At 42.2% G+C, this 22,008-nt stretch overlaps 1 protein-coding gene and 1 long non-coding RNA gene across 15 annotated transcripts in view; one reads left to right on the top strand and one right to left on the bottom strand.

Moving 5' to 3' along the window:
* Positions 1 to 22,008, bottom strand: part of FRAS1 (Fraser extracellular matrix complex subunit 1) — a 320,933-nt gene that overhangs the window by 238,122 nt on the left and 60,803 nt on the right. The window contains exons 1-4 of one of the 6 annotated variants that reach the window (XR_005599179.1): positions 10,955 to 11,056; positions 9,563 to 9,612; positions 7,244 to 7,481; positions 2,368 to 2,856 (exon numbers count right to left, since the gene is read on the bottom strand). The exons of 1 other annotated variant lie outside the window; for it this stretch is intronic. The gene's annotated coding sequence lies outside the window, so the exon portion shown is untranslated. 4 more of the 6 variants (XR_005599176.1, XR_005599177.1, XR_005599178.1 and 1 more) reach the window with 4 other exon arrangements.
* LOC120406269 overlaps positions 8,598 to 22,008 on the top strand; it is a 70,624-nt gene continuing 57,213 nt past the window's right edge. For all 9 annotated transcript variants that reach the window (XR_005599188.1, XR_005599189.1, XR_005599185.1 and 6 more), the window contains exons 1-2: positions 8,598 to 9,151; positions 9,505 to 9,642. This is a non-coding gene — a long non-coding RNA (uncharacterized LOC120406269). The remainder of the gene's footprint in view (positions 9,152 to 9,504; positions 9,643 to 22,008) is intronic.

Raw genomic sequence — 22,008 nt, 5'->3', positions numbered from 1 at the left:
TGTGTTGATCTGATTTCTTGATGGGCTTCTCATGTTGCAGAGGAGAAAGAATATTCTGGATGCTGAATGCTTACAAAGGACGGATAGCTCATTTTACCTTTAGGCGAATGCTTTTGAAAAATCTCTCCATAATGACCACGACATCTCTTTGCAGAGAAAAGAGAGGAGAATTAAAAGTAAGTAAAGTCCAATTAAAAGAATCATGGTGAAAATTCAGGTAATTTTGCTAGGGACAAATATTTTTCAGCTTAGTTCCAAAAGGGATTCGTTTAAACAGATATCTCAGAATTGCACAATACATTTATAAAACTGTCAATAACATTTCTACTGGGAAGAACCCATCTCTAAATACACTCTCTAGTTAATACAGATTCATGTTTTCCAGTTTTTCCTAGACAAGTAATCTTTCCCCTCAAGAAAATTTTGCTCGGTTAGATGTCCTGGGAATGAATGTCTGTCTTTATCACAGATGCAAAAGATTCACCCCTGAAAATATTATAGCAGTTCTAAGAGACAGTCTACATGGGAACACTCCAAAAAGATATTCCAAATGAACTGAAGGTGTGAATGTAAAGTGGATTATTTAAACTGAATTGCATTCAGAATTAAAGCGGCTTTATTCAGTTTAGCTTATTTTAGTTTAGCTAAACCGAATTAAGGCCAGCCACTTTAATTCTGAATTAGAGTATCCACACAGAGGTTTAATGCAATTTAACTAATCCTCTTTAAATTAATACTTGTAGTTAATTCAGATTAACTTTCCTGAGTGTTCCTGCGTAGACAAGTCCTAAAATTTGAGTAGCATGAGAGGTGTACCACAACTCAGAGACAAATGCTGAAGACCTTTCAGCCGCTTGGTCTTGTAAGGCACCAGCCCTAGTTACTTCCCCTAACAGCTTTAACGAATGGCGAAAGTGAAGAGGTATTTTTCTAGAGCTGACAAAAAAGAGAAGGGTTGCAAATACCCCAAGTACTGTGTCTTAAACAGTTACAACTCTGGAGAAACAAGAGCAGTTCTTATTTGGGACCCTGATTGGGAGTGGGGTGGAAGAAGTGGCAATCTAATAGAGGACTAAGGTTCTTCAGGCCTAGTCACTGCTGGATAGTCCAGACCAGTCTCTTATTCCAAGCAAACAGGAGTTTATAGGTTTGCAATTAGCGGTTTCTCTCACTGGAGCCTGTCTGCCAGGATTTCCTGCTCAGTCGCTGCTGTTTCCACATGCACAGGCCAACTCCCACTTGCAATCTCCTCCAGCCACACCCTATTCCATATGCAGTCCCTCAGCTTCTGATGATGCCTGCCCTAGACACAGTTCCCTGGGGAATTCTTCATGGATCTAGCTTCTCTGATGCTCCTGGTTTCCAAGCCACAGCCGTTCCCCCCCAACCCCCTGCCCCAGGAGCGAGGGTCCTGCCTTAAGGTCTTTCCTTCTACCTGGCCAGAGGAAGGAGAAAAAGGATAATGGAAATGGTAGTTTTTTTCCATACCAGGTGGCATCAATCACCATAAGGAAAGGTTTCAAAGTGGAGGTTTTTGGTCTGTTTGTTGGTTTGTTTTCAGCAGGGATTTGGCAAAATCTAATCTCACACTGGTTTAAATTAGGAGTAACACAAGTCCATGGACCTGATTCTGATCTCACACTGTGTTCATACACTGGTGTCATTCATTTACCTGAGAGTAGTTACCCGTAATTTATAGATGTGAATTTTCTAACACAAAAGGTATTTCACCCAATGTGGGGTAACTAGTTTAGACCTCAGTATGATGCGAGGGGCGGGAAGCGGGGGGGAGGAGGAACTGATCACTGGAATGGAAATTGGTAATTGCCTAGAATCTTGTCTTCATGGCACAGTCTCAACCAGAAATATACATACATGGCCGATGATGGAGGGGTGGCCAGGCAAAATTTGAGTGAGTGAGTTCTGCGACCCTGTGCTCCAGGTCACGCTGCCACTCCCTCAAATTTGTCTCACTGTTCTTCCATCACCACAGAGGGGCAGCTGGGGGAAAACTGTGTGCTGTGACCTCATGGACCAATTCACAATGCCTGGAATGGGGAGTAGGGCCCAGACCTGCAGAAGAGAGGCTGCTAATGTGGGGTTACTTTGCTTTTCAACCCTCCCTCCTCTGGCCTTCCCTCCACACCAGGACCGTGAGCCATGTAGAAACTTCCCACAACCCACTGTTTGCGAATGATAGATATATGATAGATAGGTTGTGTAGAAGATAGTAAAAAGGATGTAAGAATCCTGATCCTTCCTGGAAATAACCAACATCTGGCTGAGACGGTTAGGAAGAAACTGTTAATTGTCATAAATCCACCTAGTATTTCCAAACCTATGCAAAGACACAATGAGACTGCAAAATGAAATTTCAAAGTTTATTGACAGGTGGCATTGTTCAAATGGTAGCTGGTTCCTTGCATCTTAGGAAGTCATCGCGGGGTGTCGTCACTGAAGGGTTGATTCTTTTTGCCATAGCAGATATCGCAGAGTGAAGGGTCGAGGATTTGCACAGGAGAATGGGAGAAATCAGGAAATTAAAAACTCCTTCTCCTCCTCCTCCTCCTCCTCCGAGTTCGCTCTCTACCTCTACGACCTCTTCTCCTTCTGCCATGTCGTCTTCTCCTCCTTCCATGTCGACCCCCGCGGCCTCCCCTTCGTCGCCTTCTGCGACGGCTCCTGCTTCTGCTCCTGCTGCGTCTGTACCTTGCCATTTCCGGAGAAGATTATGGCTTTCAAGATCTCCGCAGCGGGAGCACCAGCTCCGTAGGAGGCAGCAGACCTGTCTGGTGGGATGTCCTCATCTTGTGAGCTGAGCTGGCAGCTCTGGCCTTTATATAGAGGGGCTGATAACTGTGACACAAACCTACCGGGTCACTCACCTGTGATGAACTATAATGGGCTTGTTCAGACATGGGCATCAATTTTACTGTATCGCAAAATGTCCATATAAGGAAAATACCAGCTGTCCTGATCATGTCATTAAAAAAATACTGACTTACCTAGCCAGCGAAGTAAACAGTTACATTACTGTTTCATTCAAATAATTACAGAGGGTTCAGAACTAATCGCTACATTCTTGATACAGCTCATACTTTTCTGCAAGCAAACAGCTAAGAATAAAATTGGTAATTTTTCATATCTTGGCAAGGCCATATAGTCCATGGTAAGGCCATAGGTCAATAGACTGACCTGAAAATATGCATATATTGGTGAATGTATATGTATATAGGCTGTTTGTCAGGATGTGCAGCAAAACTGATAGGTGAGAGAAGGAATGGGGTATTACTGAAAATATAATGCCCATTATAAAATCAGAAGGCCCTGGAAGAATGTTGCAGCACTGTTCCAAAAATTCTCAAGAAGGACTGGATAATACCGAAAATATGACATCATCAAATCATAAGACAGTCTAACAACAGTGTTCAAATTCTGGGCAGCTTATCTCATTGGGTTTCAGAGATGGCTGAAAAAAATAATGATCCAAGGCAGAGAAACTTCCATATGAAAAAAGAAAAAACTTGGGACAGTTTATTGAGGGGAAAAAGAGGTAGAGGAATGATAGATATATGATAGATAGGTTGTGTAGAAGACAGTAAAAAGGATGTAAGAATCCTGATCCTTCCTGGAAATAACCAACATCTGGCTGAGACGGCTAGGAAGAAACTGTTAATTGTCATAAATCCACCTAGTATTTCCAAACCTATGCAAAGACACAATGAGACTGCAAAATGAAATTTCAAAGTTTATTGACAGGTGGCATTGTTCAAATGGTAGCTGGTTCCTTGCATCTTAGGAAGTCATCGCGGGGTGTCGTCACTGAAGGGTTGATTCTTTTTGCCATAGCAGATATCGCAGAGTGAAGGGTCGAGGATTTGCACAGGAGAATGGGAGAAATCAGGAAATTAAAAACTCCTTCTTCTCCTCCTCCTCCTCCTCCGAGTTCGCTCTCTACCTCTCGACCTCTTCTCCTTCTGCCATGTCGTCTTCTCCTCCTTCCATGTCGACCCCGCGGCCTCCCCTTCGCCGCCTTCTGCGACGGCTCCTGCTTCTGCTCCTGCTGCGTCTGTACCTTGCCATTTCCGGAGAAGATTATGGCTTTCAAGATCTCCGCAGCGGGAGCACCAGCTCCGTAGGAGGCAGCCAACCTGTCTGGTGGGATGTCCTCATCTTGTGAGCTGAGCTGGCAGCTCTGGCCTTTATATAGAGGGGCTGATAACTGTGACAAAAACCTACCGGGTCACTCACCTGTGATGAACTATAATGGGCTTGTTCAGACATGGGCATCAATTTTACTGTATCGCAAAATGTCCATATAAGGAAAATACCAGCTGTCCTGATCATGTCATTAAAAAAATACTGACTTACCTAGCCAGCGAAGTAAACAGTTACATTACTGTTTCATTCAAATAATTACAGAGGGTTCAGAACTAATCGCTACATTCTTGATACAGCTCATACTTTTCTGCAAGCAAACAGCTAAGAATAAAATTGGTAATTTTTCATATCTTGGCAAGGCCATATAGTCCATGGTAAGGCCATAGGTCAATAGACTGACCTGAAAATATGCATATATTGGTGAATGTATATGTATATAGGCTGTTTGTCAGGATGTGCAGCAAAACTGATAGGTGAGAGAAGGAATGGGGTATTACTGAAAATATAATGCCCATTATAAAATCAGAAGGCCCTGGAAGAATGTTGCAGCACTGTTCCAAAAATTCTCAAGAAGGACTGGATAATACCGAAAATATGACATCATCAAATCATAAGACAGTCTAACAACAGTGTTCAAATTCTGGGCAGCTTATCTCATTGGGTTTCAGAGATGGCTGAAAAAAATAATGATCCAAGGCAGAGAAACTTCCATATGAAAAAAGAAAAAACTTGGGACAGTTTATTGAGGGGAAAAAGAGGTAGAGGAATGATAGATATATGATAGATAGGTTGTGTAGAAGATAGTAAAAAGGATGTAAGAATCCTGATCCTTCCTGGAAATAACCAACATCTGGCTGAGACGGCTAGGAAGAAACTGTTAATTGTCATAAATCCACCTAGTATTTCCAAACCTATGCAAAGACACAATGAGACTGCAAAATGAAATTTCAAAGTTTATTGACAGGTGGCATTGTTCAAATGGTAGCTGGTTCCTTGCATCTTAGGAAGTCATCGCGGGGTGTCGTCACTGAAGGGTTGATTCTTTTTGCCATAGCAGATATCGCAGAGTGAAGGGTCGAGGATTTGCACAGGAGAATGGGAGAAATCAGGAAATTAAAAACTCCTTCTTCTCCTCCTCCTCCTCCTCCGAGTTCGCTCTCTACCTCTACGACCTCTTCTCCTTCTGCCATGTCGTCTTCTCCTCCTTCCATGTCGACCCCCGCGGCCTCCCCTTCGTCGCCTTCTGCGACGGCTCCTGCTTCTGCTGCGTCTGTACCTTGCCATTTCCGGAGAAGATTATGGCTTTCAAGATCTCCGCAGCGGGAGCACCAGCTCCGTAGGAGGCAGCCAACCTGTCTGGTGGGATGTCCTCATCTTGTGAGCTGAGCTGGCAGCTCTGGCCTTTATATAGAGGGGCTGATAACTGTGACAAAAACCTACCGGGTCACTCACCTGTGATGAACTATAATGGGCTTGTTCAGACATGGGCATCAATTTTACTGTATCGCAAAATGTCCATATAAGGAAAATACCAGCTGTCCTGATCATGTCATTAACACTTTCCACTGAAATGACTATATAAGGACAAAGCCACAAGTTTTGACCCTATATGGACATAAAATGGTTCTTTGTTGAAATGACAGTATAACCACAAAAACAACATCACAAACACCCTGAAGTTAGGAGGACGCAGCCAACTATGAAGCTATGGAATTGTTTGCCTCCACATTACCCTTGCCTTGTTGGATTAATTTTGCCAATGTTTGGGTGACTTGATTTAAACTGTGGATCTATTCGCCTACCTGTCTTTGGTGGAAGTTCCTGAGCTTGTTCGTTGAGCTGGTACTCTGACCTTTATGTAGAGAGGCTGATAAGTAAGACCCACTTTGCCCTATTATTCCGCTGTGATAAACTAGAATTAAGCAATATATGGCCATCAAATTTACTGTACAGCAAAGTGTGTATGTAAGAAAACAAATAGATTTTTCCCTTTTTATAAACACTTTGAAAGTTAATGTATGTAGGTCACACTTATCAGAGGGAAAGCAGTGACCAGTTGATACTATCATATCTCTTCACTACATAATGGCAACACCCATCATGACACCCAACCATCAGAAATGAGAAGTTGCCCTTCCTAATTTGATCACTACCCATGTGTTCATTTATGAACTCCAGGAGATGGCACTATCTCAGTCCTAATTGTGTTTTCTTGACTTTGAACATTTATGTCCCTAAAAAGGTTGCTTTTAAGATCATGTGAAATGTTTTGGATCTAGTGCCCTTTTTTTTTTTTTTTTTGCAAAGTGAGAAAAAGTATCATATGGCCCCAAAAGGTTTCACCTTTGTTTCCTGAGGGCAATTGAAACAGCATGTGAATTACAAGTTAAAAGAGATGGCTGATTTATACTGTGTGTATCTTTTTCCCTGCAGCAAATGAATAACTTCAATATTGTTGTCAAATGCACAGTGTAGTATTTTGGGGTGATAAAATAATTAAGTGTTGAAACATTGTGATCCGTGTGTCATTGAGAGGACTAAAGATTTGTGAAAAAATGGTCAAAAGCTTAAAACCAAACCCATGATTTGAATACAGTGGGCCAAATTCCCCTTTCCATTTCAAGCAAGCAGGAATGTAACCCATTACATTTGTAGTAAAAAGGAAGGTATTTTTGCCACTAGAACTAACAGTCTTTCAATAGCAGCTGTTACAATTTGAAAATAATAGGCTTGATTCTCCATTCACACCAGTTTTATATCACTATAACTCTATAAACTCTTATGGAGCTAACTCCTAATTGACACTGGTATAACTGAGAGGATGATCAAGCCAATCCTTTTCACTGGAAATGTCTAAATCAAATATGTTATAGACATCTCCACTTCATATTCTACAAAATCTTCTTGGCTTTATCCCTCTTCTCAGTCACCTGTGTGATGCGTACCATTAGTTATGCACTCCCACTCGCTCCTGTCATGCCTTTATTACATCTGACCAGGCAAGTCTCAGAATAAGGAAACCTCTCAATAGAATCAGTACTGTCTGTTCGCAAGGTGGTCTTTGAACTGATGTGGCATTCACCTCTATAGTACGACGTCTTCCATAAATGCTGTCCTTGTGCTTATCCAAAGCATTCACAGTCAAAGACTCTAGAACTTGCTGGATGTTCACTGGCCTTCAAAATATAGATTGAATGTACTCAGTTCTTCAGGAAATCCTAGGCCCTTTCATGTTTTTTCACACATGTATGAAAGATGAGAAAGCTTGCAAATCATCTATCTCATGATGCATTAGATGGAACATCTTGGAGGCGCTCTTCCTGAGGGAGGGGTGACAACATATCTTTTGGAGGGCAAGTATGCACAAATTCACGTAGTCACTGACAGTTTTAATCACAAGAACCATACAGACTCTACAAAACAGATCCACCTCAATAACCAAACAGGCCTCTGTAGAAGGACTGATTTCAGATCAACAAATGGCTATGTGAGTAGAAAATTATTACGAGGCAAAATATTTCCCTCCTCTGTCATAGGATCAGGTCATCTCCCCCAACCTCCAATCTAGATATCGTTGTGTATGTGTTTCATTAATGGGCTGCCTCAGTTTGGTTGCTATGTTTTATTGATTTTCACACCTCTCTGAGCCTTCCTTCTGTTTTCCCACATTCCCTACACTCCCGCCAGTCTGTTTCCTCCTTCCCATGTTTTCCTGCTCCCTCATAGTTTCCTGTCCAATTTCCAAACAACAGAGAGAGCCACATTACAATCACATTCTCTGAGGGCAGCCCAGGTTCAATTTCTTCAGGAAAAAGATGGGAGTCATCAGTCAACTTTACTGCACAAGCCTTCTTTCTCCACATTCTTTCTCTGGCTTTCACAGAAAAAATAAAACAGTGCAGTATGAAGCATGTGGGTTACACTTTGACTTCAGACCAGCAAGCCAAAGCTGCTAAGTCAGTAAGCTCACAAAGGCCTGCACTAGAGACCTCACGAAAGCCTGAGGCTTAACATCAGCCCAGAGAGCCAGAGGTGCTGATCTAGCAAACCTTACAAAAACCTGTGCTTTGACAAGAGCCAGTAGCCTCACAGAGGCCTGACTTTGACTTTACCCCAGCAAGGTAGTGGTGCTGTACCCGACACCTGAGGCCTGTGTCCAGGCATCATGCTAGGAAGATGGAGATACCAAGCTAGTATCCCAACAAAGTCCCGCTTGGCTTCAGCCCGGAGCCTGGAAGTGCTGTAGCCGGAACTCTGTGTCAGTGCTTTGACCATTACCAACCTAGCATGTTGTATGTGCTGAACCAGTGACCTCATAGCAGCCCGTTCTTTGATATCAATCCAGTATGCTACATTTGAGGAACAAGTGACCTCATAGAGGCCGGCACTTGGACATAAGCCCAGAAACCTAGAGGCCATTAACCACATAAACCACATAAAGGCCTGTTGCCTTGGGGCCAGCCATCATTCTAGAATGTGTTGAGATTTGACCTTATCCCAGCAAGCTAAAGGTCCTGAGCTGGTAACCCTCCAAGGCCTGTGCATTTACATCAACCCAGCATGCTATAATTGGTCAGCTAGTGACCTCACAGAGGCCTTTGCACTGAATTCAGCCTGTGGTGATCAGATCAGTGTGGGGAAAAGAATGAGCTAGTGAACTCACAGAAAGTGCTTTAAGTCCCATTTACTCTTCTGGAGTGACACAAGAGGGATCTAAGAAGAGCTGAGGAGCTGGCCTTCTGCAGTTATAAAAACTCAGGACCTATTTATCTGGAATGACTACAACCCTTGGAAATTATTAAAAATCAATAATAATACTGTTTTAACATGTAGTGGCAAATGAGACATACAGCTTGTCTCAGCTGGCCATCTTCACAGATTAAGTTTACAGAATCCAAGCCTTTATTTGTTTTGACCACAATAGGAAATTCTATCTATCCAATTACTGAAGCTTGCAGAAAATTGAATTGATTTATGGACTAGCACAGGGGTAGGCAACCTGCATTTTGAAAACTTTAGCCCTCAGTCTCTCAGGAGGCTGCGTTTTGTGTAAAGCGTCACAGGCCAACTGGAATCCATCATTTAAGCAAATGGATACCTTCTTGAACAAGAAATACATGCCTTCACTTGACAGAAACACTTTTCCTATTTGCATTACTGAGAGTTTTGCTACAATAAATGTACAGAGAGAAATGGCATTTTCTTAAATACAATTGCCTCGGCAAGTGTGACACATACAGTATAAAACAACATGAAAGTAGGGCGGATATATATATTTTTTTCTGGGGGGATGTTGATCTGTGTGTGTTGATCTGATTTCTTGATGGGCTTCTCATGTTGCAGAGGGAGAAAGAATATTCTGGATGCTGAATGCTTACAAAGGACGGATAGCTCACTTTACCTTTAGGGCGAATGCTTTTGAAAAATCTCTCCGCAATGACCACGACATCTCTTTGCAGAGAAAAGAGAGGAGAATTAAAAGTAAGTAAAGTCCAATTAAAAGAATCATGGTGAAAATTCAGGTAATTTTGCTAGGGACAAATATTTTTCAGCTTAGTTCCAAAAGGGATTCGTTTAAACAGATATCTCAGAATTGCACAATACATTTATAAAACTGTCAATAACATTTCTACTGGGAAGAACCCATCTCTAAATACACTCTCTAGTTAATACAGATTCATGTTTTCCAGTTTTTCCTAGACAAGTAATCTTTCCCCTCAAGAAAATTTTGCTCGGTTAGATGTCCTGGGAATGAATGTCTGTCTTTATCACAGATGCAAAAGATTCACCCCTGAAAATATTATAGCAGTTCTAAGAGACAGTCTACATGGGAACACTCCAAAAAGATATTCCAAATGAACTGAAGGTGTGAATGTAAAGTGGATTATTTAAACTGAATTGCATTCAGAATTAAAGCGGCTTTATTCAGTTTAGCTTATTTTAGTTTAGCTAAACCGAATTAAGGCCAGCCACTTTAATTCTGAATTAGAGTATCCACACAGAGGTTTAATGCAATTTAACTAATCCTCTTTAAATTAATACTTGTAGTTAATTCAGATTAACTTTCCTGAGTGTTCCTGCGTAGACAAGTCCTAAAATTTGAGTAGCATGAGAGGTGTACCACAACTCAGAGACAAATGCTGAAGACCTTTCAGCCGCTTGGTCTTGTAAGGCACCAGCCCTAGTTACTTCCCCTAACAGCTTTAACGAATGGCGAAAGTGAAGAGGTATTTTTCTAGAGCTGACAAAAAAGAGAAGGGTTGCAAATACCCCAAGTACTGTGTCTTAAACAGTTACAACTCTGGAGAAACAAGAGCAGTTCTTATTTGGGACCCTGATTGGGAGTGGGGTGGAAGAAGTGGCAATCTAATAGAGGACTAAGGTTCTTCAGGCCTAGTCACTGCTGGATAGTCCAGACCAGTCTCTTATTCCAAGCAAACAGGAGTTTATAGGTTTGCAATTAGCGGTTTCTCTCACTGGAGCCTGTCTGCCAGGATTTCCTGCTCAGTCGCTGCTGTTTCCACATGCACAGGCCAACTCCCACTTGCAATCTCCTCCAGCCACACCCTATTCCATATGCAGTCCCTCAGCTTCTGATGATGCCTGCCCTAGACACAGTTCCCTGGGGAATTCTCCATGGATCTAGCTTCTCTGATGCTCCTGGTTTCCAAGCCACAGCTGTTCCCCCCCAACCCCCTGCCCCAGGAGCGAGGGTCCTGCCTTAAGGTCTTTCCTTCTACCTGGCCAGAGGAAGGAGAAAAAGGATAATGGAAATGGTAGTTTTTTTCCATACCAGGTGGCATCAATCACCATAAGGAAAGGTTTCAAAGTGGAGGTTTTTGGTCTGTTTGTTGGTTTGTTTTCAGCAGGGATTTGGCAAAATCTAATCTCACACTGGTTTAAATTAGGAGTAACACAAGTCCATGGACCTGATTCTGATCTCACACTGTGTTCATACACTGGTGTCATTCATTTACCTGAGAGTAGTTACCCGTAATTTATAGATGTGAATTTTCTAACACAAAAGGTATTTCACCCAATGTGGGGTAACTAGTTTAGACCTCAGTATGATGCGAGGGGCGGGGAGTGGGGGGGAGGAGGAACTGATCACTGGAATGGAAATTGGTAATTGCCTAGAATCTTGTCTTCATGGCACAGTCTCAACCAGAAATATACATACATGGCCGATGATGGAGGGGTGGCCAGGCAAAATTTGAGTGAGTGAGTTCTGCGACCCTGTGCTCCAGGTCACGCTGCCACTCCCTCAAATTTGTCTCACTGTTCTTCCATCACCACAGAGGGGCAGCTGGGGGAAAACTGTGTGCTGTGACCTCATGGACCAATTCACAATGCCTGGAATGGGGAGTAGGGCCCAGACCTGCAGAAGAGAGGCTGCTAATGTGGGGTTACTTTGCTTTTCAACCCTCCCTCCTCTGGCCTTCCCTCCACACCAGGACCGTGAGCCATGTAGAAACTTCCCACAACCCACTGTTTGCGAAACATATTCCTTTAGAGGATGTTTTTGTGCGTCTGTCAAAAAATGTTGACTTACCTAGCCAGCGAAGTAAACAGTTACATTACTGTTTCATTCAAATAATTACAGAGGGTTCAGAACTAATCGCTACATTCTTGATACAGCTCATACTTTTCTGCAAGCAAACAGCTAAGAATAAAATTGGTAATTTTTCATATCTTGGCAAGGCCATATAGTCCATGGTAAGGCCATAGGTCAATAGACTGACCTGAAAATATGCATATATTGGTGAATGTATATGTATATAGGCTGTTTGTCAGGATGTGCAGCAAAACTGATAGGTGAGAGAAGGAATGGGGTATTACTGAAAATATAATGCCCATTATAAAATCAGAAGGCCCTGGAAGAATGTTGCAGCACTGTTCCAAAAATTCTCAAGAAGGACTGGATAATACCGAAAATATGACATCATCAAATCATAAGACAGTCTAACAACAGTGTTCAAATTCTGGGCAGCTTATCTCACTGGGTTACAGAGATGGCTGAAAAAAATAATGATCCAAGGCAGAGAAACTTCCATATGAAAAAAGAAAAAACTTGGGACAGTTTATTGAGGGGAAAAAGAGGTAGAGGAATGATAGATATATGATAGATAGGTTGTGTAGAAGATAGTAAAAAGGATGTAAGAATCCTGATCCTTCCTGGAAATAACCAACATCTGGCTGAGACGGCTAGGAAGAAACTGTTAATTGTCATAAATCCACCTAGTATTTCCAAACCTATGCAAAGACACAATGAGACTGCAAAATGAAATTTCAAAGTTTATTGACAGGTGGCATTGTTCAAATGGTAGCTGGTTCCTTGCATCTTAGGAAGTCATCGCGGGGTGTCGTCACTGAAGGGTTGATTCTTTTTGCCATAGCAGATATCGCAGAGTGAAGGGTCGAGGATTTGCACAGGAGAATGGGAGAAATCAGGAAATTAAAAACTCCTTCTTCTCCTCCTCCTCCTCCTCCTCCGAGTTCGCTCTCTACCTCTACGACCTCTTCTCCTTCTGCCATGTCGTCTTCTCCTCCTTCCAGGTAGACCCCCGCGGCCTCCCCTTCGTCGCCTTCTGCGACGGCTCCTGCTTCTGCTCCTGCTGCGTCTGTACCTTGCCATTTCCGGAGAAGATTATGGCTTTCAAGATCTCCGCAGCGGGAGCACCAGCTCCGTAGGAGGCAGCCAACCTGTCTGGTGGGATGTCCTCATCTTGTGAGCTGAGCTGGCAGCTCTGGCCTTTATATAGAGGGGCTGATAACTGTGACAAAAACCTACCGGGTCACTCACCTGTGATGAACTATAATGGGCTTGTTCAGACATGGGCATCAATTTTACTGTATCGCAAAATGTCCATATAAGGAAAATACCAGCTGTCCTGATCATGTCATTAAAAAAATACTGACTTACCTAGCCAGCGAAGTAAACAGTTACATTACTGTTTCATTCAAATAATTACAGAGGGTTCAGAACTAATCGCTACATTCTTGATACAGCTCATACTTTTCTGCAAGCAAACAGCTAAGAATAAAATTGGTAATTTTTCATATCTTGGCAAGGCCATATAGTCCATGGTAAGGCCATAGGTCAATAGACTGACCTGAAAATATGCATATATTGGTGAATGTATATGTATATAGGCTGTTTATCAGGATGTGCAGCAAAACTGATAGGTGAGAGAAGGAATGGGGTATTACTGAAAATATAATGCCCATTATAAAATCAGAAGGCCCTGGAAGAATGTTGCAGCACTGTTCCAAAAATCTCAAGGACTGGATAATACCGAAAATATGACATCATCAAATCATAAGACAGTCTAACAACAGTGTTCAAATTCTGGGCAGCTTATCTCATTGGGTTTCAGAGATGGCTGAAAAAAATAATGATCCAAGGCAGAGAAACTTCCCTATAAAAAAGAAAAAACTTGGGACAGTTTATTGAGGGGAAAAAGGGGTAGAGGAATGATAGATATATGATAGATAGGTTGTGTAGAAGATAGTAAAAAGGATGTAAGAATCCTGATCCTTCCTGGAAATAACCAACATCTGGCTGAGACGGCTAGGAAGAAACTGTTAATTGTCATAAATCCACCTAGTATTTCCAAACCTATGCAAAGACACAATGAGACTGCAAAATGAAATTTCAAAGTTTATTGACAGGTGGCATTGTTCAAATGGTAGCTGGTTCCTTGCATCTTAGGAAGTCATCGCGGGGTGTCGTCACTGAAGGGTTGATTCTTTTTGCCATAGCAGATATCGCAGAGTGAAGGGTCGAGGATTTGCACAGGAGAATGGGAGAAATCAGGAAATTAAAAACTCCTTCTTCTCCTCCTCCTCCTCCTCCGAGTTCGCTCTCTACCTCTACGACCTCTTCTCCTTCTGCCATGTCGTCTTCTCCTCCTTCCATGTCGACCCCCGCGGCCTCCCCTTCGTCGCCTTCTGCGACGGCTCCTGCTTCTGCTCCTGCTGCGTCTGTACCTTGCCATTTCCGGAGAAGATTATGGCTTTCAAGATCTCCATGGCGGAGCACCAGCTCTGTAGGAGGCAGCCAACCTGTCTGGTGGGATGTCCTCATCTTGTGAGCTGAGCTGGCAGCTCTGGCCTTTATATAGAGGGGCTGATAACTGTGACAAAAACCTACCGGGTCACTCACCTGTGATGAACTATAATGGGCTTGTTCAGACATGGGCATCAATTTTACTGTATCGCAAAATGTCCATATAAGGAAAATACCAGCTGTCCTGATCATGTCATTAAAAAAATACTGACTTACCTAGCCAGCGAAGTAAACAGTTACATTACTGTTTCATTCAAATAATTACAGAGGGTTCAGAACTAATCGCTACATTCTTGATACAGCTCATACTTTTCTGCAAGCAAACAGCTAAGAATAAAATTGGTAATTTTTCATATCTTGGCAAGGCCATATAGTCCATGGTAAGGCCATAGGTCAATAGACTGACCTGAAAATATGCATATATTGGTGAATGTATATGTATATAGGCTGTTTGTCAGGATGTGCAGCAAAACTGATAGGTGAGAGAAGGAATGGGGTATTACTGAAAATATAATGCCCATTATAAAATCAGAAGGCCCTGGAAGAATGTTGCAGCACTGTTCCAAAATTCTCAAGAAGGACTGGATAATACCGAAAATATGACATCATCAAATCATAAGACAGTCTAACAACAGTGTTCAAATTCTGGGCAGCTTATCTCATTGGGTTTCAGAGATGGCTGAAAAAAATAATGATCCAAGGCAGAGAAACTTCCATATGAAAAAAGAAAAAACTTGGGACAGTTTATTGAGGGGAAAAAGAGGTAGAGGAATGATAGATATATGATAGATAGGTTGTGTAGAAGATAGTAAAAAGGATGTAAGAATCCTGATCCTTCCTGGAAATAACCAACATCCGGCTGAGACGGCTAGGAAGAAACTGTTAATTGTCATAAATCCACCTAGTATTTCCAAACCTATGCAAAGACACAATGAGACTGCAAAATGAAATTTCAAAGTTTATTGACAGGTGGCATTGTTCAAATGGTAGCTGGTTCCTTGCATCTTAGGAAGTCATTGCGGGGTGTCGTCACTGAAGGGTTGATTCTTTTTGCCATAGCAGATATCGCAGAGTGAAGGGTCGAGGATTTGCACAGGAGAATGGGAGAAATCAGGAAATTAAAAACTCCTTCTTCTCCTCCTCCTCCTCCTCCTCCGAGTTCGCTCTCTACCTCTACGACCTCTTCTCCTTCTGCCATGTCGTCTTCTCCTCCTTCCATGTCGACCCCCGCGGCCTCCCCTTCGTCGCCTTCTGCGACGGCTCCTGCTTCTGCTCCTGCTGCGTCTGTACCTTGCCATTTCCGGAGAAGATTATGGCTTTCAAGATCTCCGCAGCGGGAGCACCAGCTCCGTAGGAGGCAGCCAACCTGTCTGGTGGGATGTCCTCATCTTGTGAGCTGAGCTGGCAGCTCTGGCCTTTATATAGAGGGGCTGATAACTGTGACAAAAACCTACCGGGTCACTCACCTGTGATGAACTATAATGGGCTTGTTCAGACATGGGCATCAATTTTACTGTATCGCAAAATGTCCATATAAGGAAAATACCAGCTGTCCTGATCATGTCATTAAAAAAATACTGACTTACCTAGCCAGCGAAGTAAACAGTTACATTACTGTTTCATTCAAATAATTACAGAGGGTTCAGAACTAATCGCTACATTCTTGATACAGCTCATACTTTTCTGCAAGCAAACAGCTAAGAATAAAATTGGTAATTTTTCATATCTTGGCAAGGCCATATAGTCCATGGTAAGGCCATAGGTCAATAGACTGACCTGAAAATATGCATATATTGGTGAATGTATAGGCTGTTTGTCAGGATGTGCAGCAAAACTGATAGGTGAGAGAAGGAATGGGGTATTACTGAAAATATAATGCCCATTATAAAATCAGAAGGCCCTGGAAGAATGTTGCAGCACTGTTCCAAAAATTCTCAAGAAGGACTGGATAATACCGAAAATATGACATCATCAAATCATAAGACAGTCTAACAACAGTGTTCAAATTCTGGGCAGCTTATCTCATTGGGTTTCAGAGATGGCTGAAAAAAATAATGATCCAAGGCAGAGAAACTTCCCTATGAAAAAAGAAAAAACTTGGGACAGTTTATTGAGGGGAAAAAGAGGTAGAGGAATGATAGATATATGATAGATAGGTTGTGTAGAAGATAGTAAAAAGGATGTAAGAATCCTGATCCTTCCTGGAAATAACCAACATCTGGCTGAGACGGCTAGGAAGAAACTGTTAATTGTCATAAATCCACCTAGTATTTCCAAACCTATGCAAAGACACAATGAGACTGCAAAATGAAATTTCAAAGTTTATTGACAGGTGGCATTGTTCAAATGGTAGCTGGTTCCTTGCATCTTAGGAAGTCATCGCGGGGTGTCGTCACTGAAGGGTTGATTCTTTTTGCCATAGCAGATATCGCAGAGTGAAGGGTCGAGGATTTGCACAGGAGAATGGGAGAAATCAGGAAATTAAAAACTCCTTCTTCTCCTCCTCCTCCTCCTCCGAGTTCGCTCTCTACCTCTACGACCTCTTCTCCTTCTGCCATGTCGTCTTCTCCTCCTTCCATGTCGACCCCGGCCCTCCTTCGCCGCCTTCTGCGACGGCTCCTGCTTCTGCTCCTGCTGCGTCTGTACCTTGCCATTTCCGGAGAAGATTATGGCTTTCAAGATCTCCGCAGCGGGAGCACCAGCTCCGTAGGAGGCAGCCAACCTGTCTGGTGGGATGTCCTCATCTTGTGAGCTGAGCTGGCAGCTCTGGCCTTTATATAGAGGGGCTGATAACTGTGACAAAAACCTACCGGGTCACTCACCTGTGATGAACTATAATGGGCTTGTTCAGACATGGGCATCAATTTTACTGTATCGCAAAATGTCCATATAAGGAAAATACCAGCTGTCCTGATCATGTCATTAACACTTTCCACTGAAATGACTATATAAGGACAAAGCCACAAGTTTTGACCCTATATGGACATAAAATGGTTCTTTGTTGAAATGACAGTATAACCACAAAAACAACATCACAAACATCCTGAAGTTAGGAGGACGCAGCCAACTATGAAGCTATGGAATTGTTTGCCTCCACATTACCCTTGCCTTGTTGGATTAATTTTGCCAATGTTTGGGTGACTTGATTTAAACTGTGGATCTATTCGGCCTACCTGTCTTTGGTGGAAGTTCCTGAGCTTGTTCGTTGAGCTGGTACTCTGACCTTTATGTAGAGAGGCTGATAAGTATGACCCACTTTGCCCTATTATTCCGCTGTGATAAACTAGAATTAAGCAATATATGGCCATCAAATTTACTGTACAGCAAAGTGTGTATGTAAGAAAACAAATAGATTTTTCCCTTTTTATAAACACTTTGAAAGTTAATGTATGTAGGTCACACTTATCAGAGGGGAAAGCAGTGACCAGTTGATACTATCATATCTCTTCACTACATAATGGCAACACCCATCATGACACCCAACCATCAGAAATGAGAAGTTGCCCTTCCTAATTTGATCTACTTTGATTACTACCCATGTGTTCATTTATGAACTCCAGGAGATGGCACTATCTCAGTCCTAATTGTGTTTTCTTGACTTTGAACATTTATGTCCCTAAAAAGGTTGCTTTTAAGATCATGTGAAATGTTTTGGATCTAGTGCCCTTTTTTTTTTTTTTTTTTTTTTTTGCAAAGTGAGAAAAAGTATCATATGGCCCCAAAAGGTTTCACCTTTGTTTCCTGAGGGCAATTGAAACAGCATGTGAATTACAAGTTAAAAGAGATGGCTGATTTATACTGTGTGTATCTTTTTCCCTGCAGCAAATGAATAACTTCAATATTGTTGTCAAATGCACAGTGTAGTATTTTGGGGTGATAAAATAATTAAGTGTTGAAACATTGTGATCCGTGTGTCATTGAGAGGACTAAAGATTTGTGAAAAAATGGTCAAAAGCTTAAAACCAAACCCATGATTTGAATACAGTGGGCCAAATTCCCCTTTCCATTTCAAGCAAGCAGGAATGTAACCCATTACATTTGTAGTAAAAAGGAAGGTATTTTTGCCACTAGAACTAACAGTCTTTCAATAGCAGCTGTTACAATTTGAAAATAATAGGCTTGATTCTCCATTCACACCAGTTTTATATCACTATAACTCTATAAACTCTTATGGAGCTAACTCCTAATTGACACTGGTATAACTGAGAGGATGATCAAGCCAATCCTTTTCACTGGAAATGTCTAAATCAAATATGTTATAGACATCTCCACTTCATATTCTACAAAATCTTCTTGGCTTTATCCCTCTTCTCAGTCACCTGTGTGATGCGTAACCATTAGTTATGCACTCACACTCGCTCCTGTCATGCCTTTATTACATCTGACCAGGCAAGTCTGAGAATAAGGAAACCTCTCAATAGAATCAGTACTGTCTGTTCACAAGGTCGTCTTTGAACTGATGTGGCATTCACCTCTATAGTACGACGTCTTCCATAAATGCTGTCCTTGTGCTTATCCAAAGCATTCACAGTCAAAGACTCTAGAACTTGCTGGATGTTCACTGGCCTTCAAAATATAGATTGAATGTACTCAGTTCTTCAGGAAATCCTAGGCCCTTTCATGTTTTTTCACACATGTATGAAAGATGAGAAAGCTTGCAAATCATCTATCTCATGATGCATTAGATGGAACATCTTGGAGGCGCTCTTCCTGAGGGAGGGGTGACAACATATCTTTTGGAGGGCAAGTATGCACAAATTCACGTAGTCACTGACAGTTTTAATCACAAGAACCATACAGACTCTACAAAACAGATCCACCTCAATAACCAAACAGGCCTCTGTAGAAGGACTGATTTCAGATCAACAAATGGCTATGTGAGTAGAAAATTATTACGAGGCAAAATATTTCCCTCCTCTGTCATAGGATCAGGTCATCTCCCCCAACCTCCAATCTAGATATCGTTGTGTATGTGTTTCATTAATTGGCTGCCTCAGTTTGGTTGCTATGTTTTATTGATTTTCACACCTCTTTGAGCCTTCCTTCTGTTTCCCCACATTCCCTACACTCCCCCCAGTCTGTTTCCTCCTTCCCATGTTTTCCTGCTCCCTCAGTTTCCTGTCCAATTTCCAAACAACAGAGAGAGCCACATTACAATCACATTCTCTGAGGGCAGCCCAGGTTCAATTTCTTCAGGAAAAAGATGGGAGTCATCAGTCAACTTTACTGCACAAGCCTTCTTTCTCCACATTCTTTCTCTGGCTTTCACAGAAAAAATAAAACAGTGCAGTATGAAGCATGTGGGTTACACTTTGACTTCAGACCAGCAAGCCAAAGCTGCTAAGCCAGTAAGCTCACAAAGGCCTGCACTAGAGACCTCACAAAAGCCTGAGGCTTAACATCAGCCCAGAGAGCCAGAGGTGCTGATCTAGCAAACCTTACAAAAACCTGTGCTTTGACAAGAGCCAGTAGCCTCACAGAGGCCTGACTTTGACTTTACCCCAGCAAGGTAGTGGTGCTGTGCCCGACACCTGAGGCCTGTGTCCAGGCATCATGCTAGGAAGATGGAGATACCAAGCTAGTATCCCAACAAAGTCCCGCTTGGCTTCAGCCCGGAGCCTGGAAGTGCTGTAGCCGGAACTCTGTGTCAGTGCTTTGACCATTACCAACCTAGCATGTTGTATGTGCTGAACCAGTGACCTCATAGCAGCCCGTTCTTTGATATCAATCCAGTATGCTACATTTGAGGAACAAGTGACCTCATAGAGGCTGGCACTTGGACATAAGCCCATTAACCTAGAGGCCATTAACCACATTAACCACATAAAGGCCTGTTGCCTTGGGGCCAGCCATCATTCTAGAATGTGTTGAGATTTGACCTTATCCCAGCAAGCTAAAGGTCCTGAGCTGGTAACCCTCCAAGGCCTGTGCATTTACATCAACCCAGCATGCTATAATTGGTCAGCTAGTGACCTCACAGAGGCCTTTGCACTGAATTCAGCCTGTGGTGATCAGATCAGTGTGGGGAAAAGAATGAGCTAGTGAACTCACAGAAAGTGCTTTAAGTCCCATTTACTCTTCTGGAGTGACACAAGAGGGATTTAAGAAGAGCTGAGGAGCTGGCCTTCTGCAGTTATAAAAACTCAGGACCTATTTATCTGGAATGACTACAACCCTTGGAAATTATTAAAAATCAATAATAATACTGTTTTAACATGTAGTGGCAAATGAGACATACAGCTTGTCTCAGCTGGCCATCTTCACAGATTAAGTTTACAGAATCCAAGCCTTTATTTGTTTTGACCACAATAGGAAATTCTATCTATCCAATTACTGAAGCTTGCAGAAAATTGAATTGATTTATGGACTAGCACAGGGGTAGGCAACCTGCATTTTGAAAACTTTAGCCCTCAGTCTCTCAGGAGGCTGTGTTTTGTGTAAAGCGTCACAGGCCAACTGGAATCCATCATTTAAGCAAATGGATACCTTCTTGAACAAGAAATACATGCCTTCACTTGACAGAAACACTTTTCCTATTTGCATTACTGAGAGTTTTGCTACAATAAATGTACAGAGAGAAATGGCATTTTCTTAAATACAATTGCCTCGGCAAGTTAGAAACCTTTGTCTAATTTCAAGTCTAAACTTTCTAGTGTCCAGTTTATATCCATTTGTTCTTGTGTCCACATTGGTACTAAGCTTAAATAATTCCTCTCCCTCCCTAATATTTATCCCTCTGATATATTTATAAAGAGCAATCATATCCCCATATCGGGATAACTGAAATCCCCCACTATTATTGAGTTCTTAATTTTGATAGCCTCTCTAATTTCCCTTAGCATTTCATCATCACTATCAGTATCCTGGTCAGGTCGTTAATAGATCCCTAATATTATATTCTTATTAAAGCATGAAATTACTATCCATAGAGATTCTATGGAACATGTGGATTCACTTAAGATTTTTACTTCATTTGATTCTTCATTTTCTTTCACATATAATGCCACTGCCCCCCCAGCACAACCTGTTCTGTCCTTCCGATATATTTTGTACCCCGGAATGACTGTGTCCCATTTATTGTCCTCAGTCCACCAGGTTTCTGTGATGCCTATTATATCAATATCGTCCTTTATCACGATACACTCTAGTTCACCCATCTTATTATCTAGACTTCTAGCATTTGCGTACAAGCACTTTAAAAACTTGTCACTGTTTATTTGTCTGCCCTTTTCTGATGTGCATGATTTTTTATGTGAATGTTTCTTGTCTGATCTGGCCCTTACATTATCCTCTTCCATCCTCTGCTCCTGACTATAACCTAGAGAATCTCTATCAATAGACTCTCCTCTAAGAGAAGTCTCTGTCTGATCCACATGCTCCTCTGCAGCAGTCGGCTTTCCCCCATCTCCTAACTTAAAAACTGCTCTGCAACCTTTTAAATCTTAAGTGCCAGCAGTCTGGTTCCACTTTGGTTTAGGTGGAACCCATCTCTCCTGTATAGGCTCCCCCAATCCCAAAAGTTTCCCCAGTTCCTAAGGAATCTAAACACCTCCTCTCTACACCATCATCTCATCTACGCATTGAGACTCTGAAGCTCTGCCTGCCTACCTGGCCCTGCGCATGGAACTGGGAGCATTTCTGAGAATGCCAACATAGAGGTCCTGGATTTCAATCTCTTCCCTAGCAGCCTAAATTTGGCCTCCAGGACGTCTCTCCTACCCTTCCTTATGTCACTGGTACCTACATGTACCACAACCACCGGCTCCTCCCCATACATA

The sequence above is a fragment of the Mauremys reevesii genome, linkage group 5 (genome assembly GCF_016161935.1).
Source record: "Mauremys reevesii isolate NIE-2019 linkage group 5, ASM1616193v1, whole genome shotgun sequence".
NCBI classification, from domain to species: Eukaryota; Metazoa; Chordata; order Testudines; family Geoemydidae; genus Mauremys; species Mauremys reevesii.
Note: the sequence above shows the minus strand (reverse complement) of the source record. Positions and strands in the feature narration are given on the sequence as shown.